Consider the following 12,463-nt stretch of genomic DNA (forward strand, 5'->3'; position numbering starts at 1 on the left):
TCCTGGTGATACATGTGGGTGCTAGGGATATAGATAGTAGTAGCCTGGGGAACATTAGAAAGGACTACAGAGCCCTAGGGGAGGTGGTTAGAGGCTCTGGAGCTCAGATAGTCTTTTCGTCAATTCTCCAGGATACAGGGGAGGACCTAAAAAAAGCTAGGAGGATTAGCCAGGTTAATAACTGGTTAAAAGGGTGGTGTCATAGTCAGGGGTTTGGGTGTCTTGAACACAGGACCCAAGCTTGTAGGCCAGGTCTAGTGGGGGCTGGTCTGATGATAAAGAAGGGAAAGGGCAGTTTTGGTAGGAGGCTTGCCAGACTGGTCAAGGAGGCTTTAAACTAGATGTACTGGGGGAAGGGGTCATCATTCCATCCCAACACACCCAGTCAGTTGCCAGCACCTATAATAAATGCTCAGAGTAATGTAGAGATATCCCAGCCGCTGCAGCCAATGAGCCGGCTTCATTTGGAGCTCGGCTCAGATGCCTCTATACAAATGCCCGTAGCATGGGGAACAAACAAGAGGAATTTACGGGGGTATGATATAATAGGCATCGCAGAAACATGGTGGGATGGCTCCTATGACTGGAGTGTTGGAATGGAAGGTTACAGGCTTTTTAGAAAAGACAGGCCTGGCAGGCAGGGAGGGGGAATTGCCCTTTATGTTAAGGATAGGCTGGAGAGTATGGAACTCTGTCTAGGGACAGGTGAGCAGTCCACAGAGAGTTTGTGGGTCAGGGTTAAAGGGAATATAGCTATGGGAGACAATACAGTGGGGGTCTGTTACAGACCAGCAGATCAAGGAGAACTTGTGGATGAAGCACCCTATAGACAGATAGGAACAGCCTCACACTTGCAGGCCCTTGTTCTCATGGGGGATTTCAACCACCCTGACGTCTGTTGGAAGGATGGTACGGCCTGGCACAAGCAATCCAGGAGGTTCCTCGATTGTGTGGAAGACAACTTCCTTCTGCAAGTAATAGAGGAGCTGACAAAGAGAGGTGCCATGCTTGACCTCGTGCTCACCAACAGGGAAGGGCTCGTTGGAAATGTGACGCTCTAGGGCAGCCTTGGTTGCAGCAATCATGAGATGGTTGAATTCAAGATCCTCAGGACAGTGAGAAGAGCGTGAGATATAGCCCTAGAGGGCAGGGGGGCCCAAGACTCTTGGTTGATATTCAAGGATCACCTGCTACAAGCTCAGGAGTGTTGCATCCCAACTAGAAGGAAGTGCAGCAGGAGGGCCAGGAGACCTCCTTGGATGGATAAGGAGCTCCTGAGGAAAATTCAAATGGAAAAAGAGGCTTATAATAAGTGGAAGCAAGGACAGGCAGCCTGGGAAGAGTACAGGAATGTTGTCCGGGAAGCTAGGAACCAGCTTAGGAAAGCTAAGGCCTGGTTTGAATTAAACTTTGCTAGGGGTATTAAGGATAACAGGACGGGATTCTACAGGTACATACCAAATAAAAAATGGACATGGGAGAACGTAGGCCCCCTCAGGAAGCTCTTGGGAGAGCTGGCTACACAGGATTTGGAGAAGGCTGAGGTTCTGAATGACTCCTTTGCCTCGGTCTTCACCAGCAAAGGCTCTGACCACACCACCCAAGTCTTGGAAGGCAGATGCAGGGACTAAGAGAATGAAGACCTTGTGCTCACTGTAGGAGATGATCTGGTTCGAGACCATCTTAAAAATCTGAACGTGCACAAGTCCATGGGTCCTGATGAGATCCATCTGCGGGTCCTGAAGGACCTGGGAAATGAAGTTGCTAGGCCACTGGCCATCATATTTGAGAAATCAGTCATTCTCACCTCTGTGCCTGGCAAAATCTTGGAGCAGATTCTCCTGGAAGGCATGCTAAGGCACATGAAAATCAACAAGGTGCTTGGTGACAGCCAGCATGGCTTCACTAAGGGGAAATCCTGCCTGACCAATTTGGTGGCCTTCTATGATGGGGCTACAGAACTGATCGAAAGGGGTAAGGCAGTTGATGTCATCTACCTGGACTTGTGTAAAGCATTTGACAGTGTTCCACACGACATCCTTGCTCTATATTGGAGAGACATCAATTTGATAGAGGGACCACTTGGTGGATAAAGAACTGGCTGGATGGCCGCATGCACAGAGTTGTGGTCAATGGCTCAGTGTCCGGCTGGAAACCAGTAACGAGTGGTGTCCCTCAGGGATCGGTGTTGGGACCTCTCTTGTTTAACATCTTCGTGGCTGACATGGACAGTGGGATTGAGTGCGCCCTCAGCAAGTTTGCTGATGACACCAAGCTGTGTGGTTTGGTTGATACCCTGGAGGGAAGGAATGCCATCCAGAGGGACTTTGACACGCTTGTGAGGTGGGCTGATGCCAACCTCATGAAGTTTAATCATGCCAAGTGCACGGTCCTACACCTGGGTCGGAGCAATCCCAAGCACAGCTACAGGTTGGGCAGAGAAGAGATTCAGAGCAGCCCTGCGGAGAAGAACTTGGGGGTGTTGGTTGATGAGAAAATGAACATGAGCTGGCTTCAGTGTGAGCTTGCAGCCCAGAAAGCCAACCGTATCCTGGGCTGCATCAAAAGGACCATGACCAGCAGGTCAAAGGAGGTGATCCTGCCCCTTTACTCTGCTCTTGTGAGACGTCACCTGAGTATCGTGTGCAGTTCTGGTGTCCTCAACATAAAAAGGACATGGAACTGTTGGAACAAGTCCAGAGAAGGGCCACGAGGATGATCAGGGGACTGGAGCACCTCCCATATGAAGACAGGCTGAGGAAGTTGGGGCTTTTCAGCCTGGAGAAGAGAAGGCTGCATAGCAGCCTTCCAGTATCTGAAGGGGGGCTATAGGGATATTGGGGATGGACTCTTCACTGGGGACTGTAGTGATAAGACAAGGGGTAACGGGCTCAAACTTAAACAGGGGAAGTTTAGATTGGCTATAAGGAGGAAATTCGTGCCTGTTAGGGTGGTGAGTCACTGGAATAGGTTGCCCAGGGAGGTTGTGAATGCTCCATCCCTGGCAGTGTTCAAGACCAGGTTCGACGAAGCCTTGGGTGATATGGTTTAGTGTAAGGTGTCCCTGCCCATGGCAGGGGGGTTGGAACTAGATGTTCTTAAGGTCCTTTCCAACCCTAACTATTCTATGATTCTATGATTCTATAAGGAAACACCAGGTGTAAAAGTTAACAGCTTAAGCATGTACTAGGATAGGTATCAAAAAAATCCCTGGAATTTCTAGAACAGGAGAAACTAAATTTGGTTCATTTCATTATTAAAAGTGTGCAATGATTTTGCTACTAAAAATTAATAGTCTGCTTTATGCAAGAACCCTTCAACCCTCAGCAAGGCATTATTTCATAAGTGGCTTGAACAAGAAAGAATTGCAGAACTGGAGCAAACAGCATAATGGCCAAAATGATAGTCTCAAACACACTGTTGAATTTGTTCCTTTGTTTTTATTTTTGCAAGGTCTACACACCTATATTTGGGCATATGCATCCTATTCCTGTTATAGTTGCATTTCTCTTTCACCTAAAATTTATAGTTAATTTATTTGTTTTATTTCAGACAACGTAACATTAAACCATCAGTCAAAATAATGTTCCATCAGTCACCATCTGTGAAAGTGTCAGCTATAAATCTGAAGATTATAACTAATCTGCCACAAAAGTTAATGAAGTCGATGTATAATGCTGTGTCAGTTAGGAACTGTATCTATTGAATCATCATAATATGCAATCGGTTTAATATAGACTGATGCTCCTGAGTGTCTCAGTGCTTCACCATGCCGTGTACTGCCTAGAGTGGCAGAAAGCTTATTTAGGAAAAAAAAGTATAATTTGACTTTGCCTTGTGTTATGCAGCTCTTCCAAGTCATAATACTTCATTAGATTTCAGCTTAATACTAACACTGCAGGGTTACATAAATACAATAATAAAAGCATAGACACACAGAGCTCCTTTCATGAAAAGATCCTATGGTGCTTTACAAACATTAATTAAGCTTCAAACAACACCACTCTACACTTGAAGACTATTTATCTGTGTACTGCCTCTCCTTGCTCAGGCACTAATGGGCTGTTGCAGGGTCACTGAGGATACTGTCCCATGATGTCACAGCAGATAAATATATATTCATCTAAAACTGTTGGCACGGTTTCATGCTGACAATATCACTCTTCCAGGCAAATGACCTGGGAGGGCAGCAATTCTGCAACCCAGGCTACTACTGAGCACATACCGTGATATGTCTTAGTAGCAGCACTCATTTGGGTTCCCTCTTGACCCCAACCCTACGGACACACTTTAAAATGTCCTCAATTAGTGATCAGATTTACAGCTCCTGTGAGTCACAGGGAAGGGGATGAAATAACGACCAACACCATTACTGCCACCCTGCTCAGGTCTACCCTACAATCTCAGGTTGTCTCTTACAGCACTTTGAAGAGAAACGGTGAACTTGTGAGTGTGGTCCTTGCTAAAGTGGATCCCCTACAGCTCCTGGAGTCTCAGAGGACTGGCCACACTCAGCACTCCTCTGACAAACGATCCTAAAGGATACAGGAATATGAAAACCTAAACATGTCCTGGGGGGGGTGGTTTGGAATATTTAATGGGAAACACCAACTTAACTGACCTCTGGGATGTCAGTGAAGCATCTGATTAAAAGGCTATGGAGGCACCCTGTTGCCCTTCCTCAGGCTTACAATGTATTTTTGGGTCTTTTTGGCATGTCCTGCACCACCATATCCCTAGTTGCCCACAGAAGCTGGCTGCATCAGGAGCTGACTCTGATTCTTGTAATAATGGGTACAGGAAAAGCTGACACGAGGTCTGTTTTAAACGCATCAGAAAATTGCTTAACTCCTAAATTTTATTTCAGGTGAATCTCTCTGGTGCTTAGCAACAACTTATACTTAAATTCTGTGTTAAAATACAGTGTTAATTAAGCAATTAAGGATGGCAAGGCTTATTTTATGGCATCATTTACCCATAGTTAGATTGTGCTGTAAGGTTAACTGCATGAGGCATGTTTTATGGCTTTCTGAAATGCTGTCTTCCTTTTCTTATTGCTTTTATAAGAGATTATAATTAATTCTACTTTATGTATTTTAAATTATTTTTTTGATCACAAAGTGGTCTTGTTATTTGCCGCATTACCATAAGATGCTGTCAGCTACAGTTTAGCTACAGATAGAAGGCACATTTGCACAGTATATTAAATGAGAAAACACTAGATAAAAGAAACAGCAATCTAGAAAAAAACAGCAGCAACATTCATTAGAAATTTAGATATATAAAGGATCTGGCATGAGTAAAATAGTGCACTACAACCTACTGCTTGGGAAAGGAGCAGAAGTATTGACAGCAGATACAGGCATTGTTTACGAGGCCAGTAGGATACAGAGACATTGGGTAAGATATATGGATCAAAATTACAGACTTTAGCCAGAAAACACCAATTTCAGGAATGGTGTGACCAAATCAGTAGCGATATTTCTTATTATGAGCTGTTTTCTACTGAAGAAGCAAACAAAAATTCTTCAATAGAATGAAAAGAATTTAGTGCAAAAGCCCATGAAGATTTGGTTCCTAGTCAATCCCCAATCCAATCTAAACTGTGCAATAAACTTTCGGTAAAATTTGTTGTAAGACCAAAGTATTCTTCCGAAAATAATATTCTTCTTAATAGAAAGATGATTCACTTTATTTGGTGTGCCTGTATGCGGCTATGATTAATACATTAAATATGCATAATTCATCAGAATGTATTTGGAGTAGCATGCATGCCTACAAATATTGCTAATATTTTTAAATTCTCCTGTGATGCATTTTAGTCAAAGCAGAACAAATGTCACCATTACCCACCACACACACTACCATAACACCTAAACTCACTTTCCTTTTCTAAAATCACATAAAGAAAGAACAGACTGCAGAAATGTCAATGTGTTAGTCCTGAAAACAAGTGACTGGCGCAGTGGTACACAGACGGCAGGACACATGCAGCTCTCCTATAGGAAATACAGGCTCCCACAGGACATGGGCATGGACTGAAGTGAAGAATGAGAAGAACAAAGGAGTCATACAAAGTTACCTGCATAAACAAGTTCAAGGTTATTACAGGATTAATTTTTGTGTTGTAACTCTTATCCTTAACTGGAATGTGTATTGGATGCATATACCCCAATGGTCCACATGACCAACAGGGAATCATATTAATGTATCAAGTCTTGCAGACTGTTTTAGCTCAAAATAGTGCCTGTCTCTAATTGCAGGGAGGATTATCTCAGTCTTTGACTGTGGCTTCCAGGTGCTATCTCAGCAGAAGAAACACTAGTAGTAGGATCACTCATAATAACTTACACCTCCAAGCCACTGTGTGCCACTGGCAGAGCAATCACGAGAGACTAGCAAATGGATTTACTGAATATTAACACAGAGATAGAAGGCAGAAGAATAAATGGCTGCAAAAGGCTGTAATGATCAAGAATCTGTAAGAGAGAATCAGAAGATTTGTGGCACGTGTTAATTAGTAACAAGCTATAGATGAGGATTCCCATCAATCTCAGGAGGCCCAAGGAGCCCTTTCCTTCATTTACTGTTCCTGCTCTCCTAACTCAGATACTGTTGGACAGCATCAGTACACGTCTGCAGAGGCAGATGCAATGGGAATGTGCTCACTCAGAATCAGGTGATGTGGGTGTTCAGCCTTCATTTAGACAGAGCTCTTAGTAGACATGACTATTTGCAACAGCTTACTAAGAAGATTACAGGTATACCTATTGCATTCCAGCTCCCTTCTCATTATTTTCTTATGAAATACTGCTACAGGAATGGGCTTAGAAAAAGATTTACTTTGTTTCAGAAAGTGACAATGTCACATTTCAGCAATCCATAACTAATAATCAGTAATTAATATTTAAAGTTAATTGAGCATTCCTCCAGAATTGCTGGTATATTGTACCATATCAGATGTAAGGTCACTATAAATTTGGTTAGTAAATACCTGCTCAGTGGAAATCACCAAAGGAAAAAACATAAAATAAATTTTAAGATATTTACACATGAAAAGGCAGTTTTGACTTAAGTAGACTTTTGGACCTATAAGTAAAATTTTTAGTTCATTCATGTCAGCAGTTGTAATAGGCTAAAATCCAAGAAAAATCTCAAAGATTGCTCAGGAAAATGCTCAAACAAGTTTTCTTCTGAAGCTGGAGTACCAGTGATCTTGTAACAAATCTTAAAGCATAATATGCATCGATTTAATCTCACCATAGCAGAATGAGTCTTTGCAACAGACAGCTTACTCCATAATGATACACCAGTAATTTCTGCAGACAAATAAAACATGAACACAGATTTTACATCAAGCTTTTCACCAATCACAGATCCATCTGCTTCTGCTGCATTTGCTTTCTGTCTGCAAAATATTCATCTGAACCATGGGGAAATCCCCTACTGAATTCTTTACATCTCTTTCCCTTTCTAGCTAACAGATATCCTGCATTTCCCTTTAAATTGTTAAATTTGCAGTAAATGCAGTTTCTCAGCTGACACCTCTGTGGTTTCAGAGTGACTGTACAAGGTTTGATCCCCTTAGATTTTTGCAACAAATGTAAAAGTTGAAAGTGTGTTGACATTGGGTAAACCTTAGCGCACCAGGCTTCTGCAAGCAGTAGTGATGTAGGGCTGTAACAGTGAGGCACATACTTTCATATTTGAGATAGACTGTTGAAAAATGTGGCAATTTAGCTTGCATGAACTCCTAAAATATGGCATAAATAAAATTTAGCCATACTATCTAGCAACATGCACCAAATATTATATAAATAAAAAGCACAGGAATTGAGCACTTCTCAGGAAAGCTGCAATTTCTTCTGTGCTTGTGCTAATCATCTAGTTTTCACCTAAACCAAGGCTCAACCTGATTCCTACTCTGTTCCATATGTATGAGGAAGACAACATACTGTCCCCTTGGGATCAGCACCCTAAATTCCCTTTTTCAGGCTAATTTTTTCTAACTGACGTGGGTTGTGCTCACATGGCGCAGGCACTGCCATAGCTTGCATGCAAAGCCCACAGTTACTTCCCCAGTAGCAATTTCCAGCAAACTCTACCATGAATCAAGCCACCACGGAGGTCATAAGTACATTTAGCTCATTGCTCCCTTTTTCCTTAGAAAAATTATACTTTCTGACACAAGGATGTTAACAGATAGTAAATAAAGAATTATGAGGTACCAATGCATCTTTTTGGAAGCACAAAAAGAAAAACAACTTCAGCAGATGTCATTGCTGCTCATACAGCACCAAGCTTTTCAGCTACTTCTCTTCTGGCTTCCGCAGATGCAATCAAAGGATTAGTAATTATTAATCCATCTGACCTGTACATCCTCTACCTAACCTATCCTATACATAACTTTTTAGGAAGGAAGGTCCCTAAATTAAACAGGACGGTCTCTTAAAAGCACTAAAGAGAGTTAAGAATCATCTCCCTCTCCTTGTGCAGGAGTTTATAGTCATTGGCCATGGACACTGCAAGAAGCCCAGACAAATGTAATCCAGGTGACAGGCTACAGATTTTAGGCAAAAGAGGACAGAATATCACCCCACTCTCCTCTCCTCTCCTTTCTCCTCCCCTCATGTAACCTCACAAAGAGTTGAGAGAAAAATCAAAGGCCTTAATTTTAATATCCTGCAGCACCCTGGTCCTGTAGCTTATCATGAACAGCTTGCATTTAGGTAGTTTCTCAACAGCTCCGCTGCTCAACTGAACAGCTCCCATTTAAATCTGAATAGAAATAAGACCTGCAATGTCCTCTGGAGCACTTTTTTCTTCCATTTTACTGAATTCAGAGCAGTAGATTTCTTTTTTAATCGCCATGAATGAACCTCCTCTAGCAAATGAATGTTCATAGCTATTAGATGTGGAGTAAAAAACATGTGCAGACTATCAGCTTGTAATGACTATAAAAAGCCTTGTTTCCCATTTTTCTGTATGAACTGCATTGAGGCTTTTATGGTGGTAATACTTACCTTTTGGGAAAAGGGTTAATGGTTAACTTCAAACTGTCCAGCACTGCAGCACTAAGTCTTAACTTAAAACATACCAACTTTATGTTGGATTTTACAGAAATTTCAGCAGTTATCATTACCATTACTACAGCGGATCACATACATGTAAGAAAAGTAAGGATTTTCCTCAAACACATATACCCAATCTTGAAAATGGTCCATTAGTAGTTTGGTATCCAAATAGTTTTGAGAGCCCTCACATTAGTGTGGTGAAAAAACACAGGTGGACACAAAAACTGACATACACAGTTCATGATAATTTTTCAGAGTGATCTGAAAATGCATTTAAGCCCACCAACAGTACTGCTTCTGTCCACCACCCTCCTTTCATAAATACCAGCAGATGTGTGCACATGCAGAAATTGCTTCCATGTACCTGCAACAAAGATGTTGAGTACCCCAAGAAATGTATGCAGCAGCCACATCCAAGCAGTGGATATATCTAGGCTGGGAGCTAAATTACTCAACCAGGGGAGCATAATAATTCTTGACGCTCCTTCCAGACTTTTACTACAACCAAGCTAGCTGTGTAGTTCACACTGCTAAATCCGACGGTGCCAAAGAGACCCTGTTTGCTATCCCCAACCTTTAGAAAATCTTACATAACTGGCTGTTGTGCCAGGTACCTTATCGTATCAACCGGCAACTCCACTTTAATAAAATGGTTTTCTGAACAGAATCCAAACATATACTGAAAACAGCTTTTGTTTTAGGCATGTCAATTAATTGGATGATATCAGAATTCAGAGGTCATGACAAACAATGTAAATACTATTTATAAGGGTGTTATAAACAGTGTACCACTGAACAGAAATAAAGGAGTGACCTGGACAAATTTCAGACTGAAGTTCACAAAGGGAAAAGTGTTCTTCCATTTACAAGATCAAGTACAAAGAGGTCTTCACACTTCAAAAGAGCAGGATCCATACATTCTTTATATAGCACAAATCAATGCTTCATGACTAGATAATGGTCCAATAACTGTGTCTCCTGAAGGACTGCCGAGGATCAAATGGGTACAATTAAGTGAAAAAATATAAGTACTTACAGGAAGAGTTTAAAATGGATTAAATCATAAACTGCACATAATGGCCAGTGAAATACTCTATGCAGAACAACTGAGGTCACATTACCTACAGTAGATTTCCAAGAAGAAAGCTAGTCAGTAAAAGCACTAAATCAAATTTATAGGAAGATAAACCACTGCATAGTCACTCTGATATTTCAAAAGGCAGAAAAATCAAACAAAACTGCTGTATTTCAGAGCAGTAACTCTCAACACCAACTAGAAAATATGCCAGAGCAAATCCAAAGCTTAATTTTTTTTCCTGTAAAGTAATGCACAGAGAGGACCTTTCTGCATAGGCTTCAGCACCAAAACCACCTTGGCTATCACCTCTATGTACTTGCAAAAAACAGCTTTGTGGTAAACAGTTGGTAATACATACAGGAGGCAAGCCAGACTGTATATATTCTCAACTCAGATATAAACAGGAACCACCTTTTTTACGAGTGCACCATCTGCACAGGTGTCAGGGCACAATGAGGCTGAATGGCCCAACTGTCGTGGTTTAAACCCAGTCAGGTAACTCGTTCACTCACTCCCCCCCTTTCTTGCCCTCCCCCTGCTCTCGGAGGGACGGAGAGGAGAATCGAAAAGAATGCAACTCCCACGGGTTGAGATAAGAACAGTTTAGTAACTAAGGTATAACACAGATCACTACTGCTACCACCAATGATAATAATGATAAAGGAAATAACAAGGGAAGAGAATACAACACCTCAGCACCAGCTGACCGATAACTCGGCCCCCAAGCCCGACCAAGCTCCGACCGATACCTCCTCCAACCCTGCAGTCTCCCAGCCCTTCCGGCTCACTCACAGTTCCATCCTGGGCATGACGTGCTGTGGTATGGAATACCTCTTTGGTCAGTTTGGGTCAGGTGTCCTGTCCCTGCTTCCTCCCGGCTTCCCCTCCTCCCTGGCAGAGCATGAGGCTCACAAAGTCCTTGGCCAAACCAAAACATTGTTATCAGCTCTGTTCCCGAGCTGAAAGTCAAAACACTGCACTGCACCAGCTACCAAGAAGGAGAAAAAATGACTGCTGCTGCTGAACCCAGGACATTATCCACCCCTTATTCCATACCATTCACGTCATGCTCAGTTCCCACATTTTCAATATACCATCACTCTTATCTTAGTGCACTCTTATCTTAGTGCATGGACCAGTCCCTATAAAGCTGCTGAGTCCATCTGGTCCCTGATGTCAGGCTCCATCTCTTGTAACAGTCTTCCAGAGCAGGAGAGACTGTGTGCAGTGTTTACACTCGTGAATAACCTGGGCAGTAGTGTCCATTGCTAAGTCCACCCCTTGATCATGAGTCCATCTCTATGTTGCATCTCTGCTCTGATGGCCTGAAGTGCCATGGGCCCACCAGGCTCAAAATAATTCACTGTCCCCTTCTGCAGTTTCTGCAGCTTGTTGCTGGGGACTCCATACAGCTGCCTTCCATCTCCGATGCTTCCAAAGCACTGGAGGGGCCCAGTGGACTAGATACTTGCCCATACTGTCCCACACACCCTGCCACTCATGACTGTCCAGCCTTGGGGAAAATCTCTTGATCCCCCTGCATCGTCGTCTAACCCCAGACAAGACCCAAACCTGACTCTGCTTAACTTTTGAGATCAGACAAAACGGTTGTGGGTAAAACACAGTCTGTGTGTGTGCCAACATGCTGATCCCCATCACAATCAGCAGGCAGGTCCCAAGGATACCCAAAGGCCATTCAAAACCTTCAGAACTCTCAGTTGATGCTGCTGTACTTGTCACTGGGGCTGGTGTAGCTGCTGTGCTTGCCGGCTCTCCCACCACCAGCTTCTCTTTTCCTGAGTCCAGCTCTTCCTCCTCTGCCTTGCTGGGAAATGCTGCGTGGTCTCCTGCGTCCTCCTGGGGCTCGGCAGGCGGCTTCCCTGAAATGCTCTCGGCCGTCGCGGGGCTCGGCTCCTCCGCGGGGCTCGGCTCCTCCGCCGCCTTCTCCCGCTGCTCGGCAGCCGCCTCCTTCCTCTCCTCGACCGCCCCGACCACCTCCACCGGCAGCCGTCCCCTCGCGGCCTCCGGCCCCGCTCCCGCCGCCGCTTGGTCCCCGGGGCCGCTCTCCCGGGCCGGTTCGGCTGCCGCCGGCTCCCGGGGCCGCTCCCCCTCGGCTCCCCGCAGCCTCAAGATGGAGAGTAGGGTGAGGGCCAGGACGGTGAAGAGCAGCCGGACGGCCAGGTACAAGTCCACGGCCGCGTCCGTCCCGCCCTGCTGCTGGAGCCCACCCGTATTACAAGCCATTGCCATAAAGCACAGTGAGACAAGAACCTTAGCCCAGGCCCCACACTTGATAAACACTAACACAGCA

This window comes from Pezoporus wallicus, unplaced genomic scaffold (assembly GCF_028554395.1).
Source record: "Pezoporus wallicus isolate ANWC-B61680 ecotype Strahan unplaced genomic scaffold, APGP_CSIRO_Pwel_v1 scaffold_7402, whole genome shotgun sequence".
NCBI classification, from domain to species: domain Eukaryota; kingdom Metazoa; phylum Chordata; class Aves; order Psittaciformes; family Psittacidae; genus Pezoporus; species Pezoporus wallicus.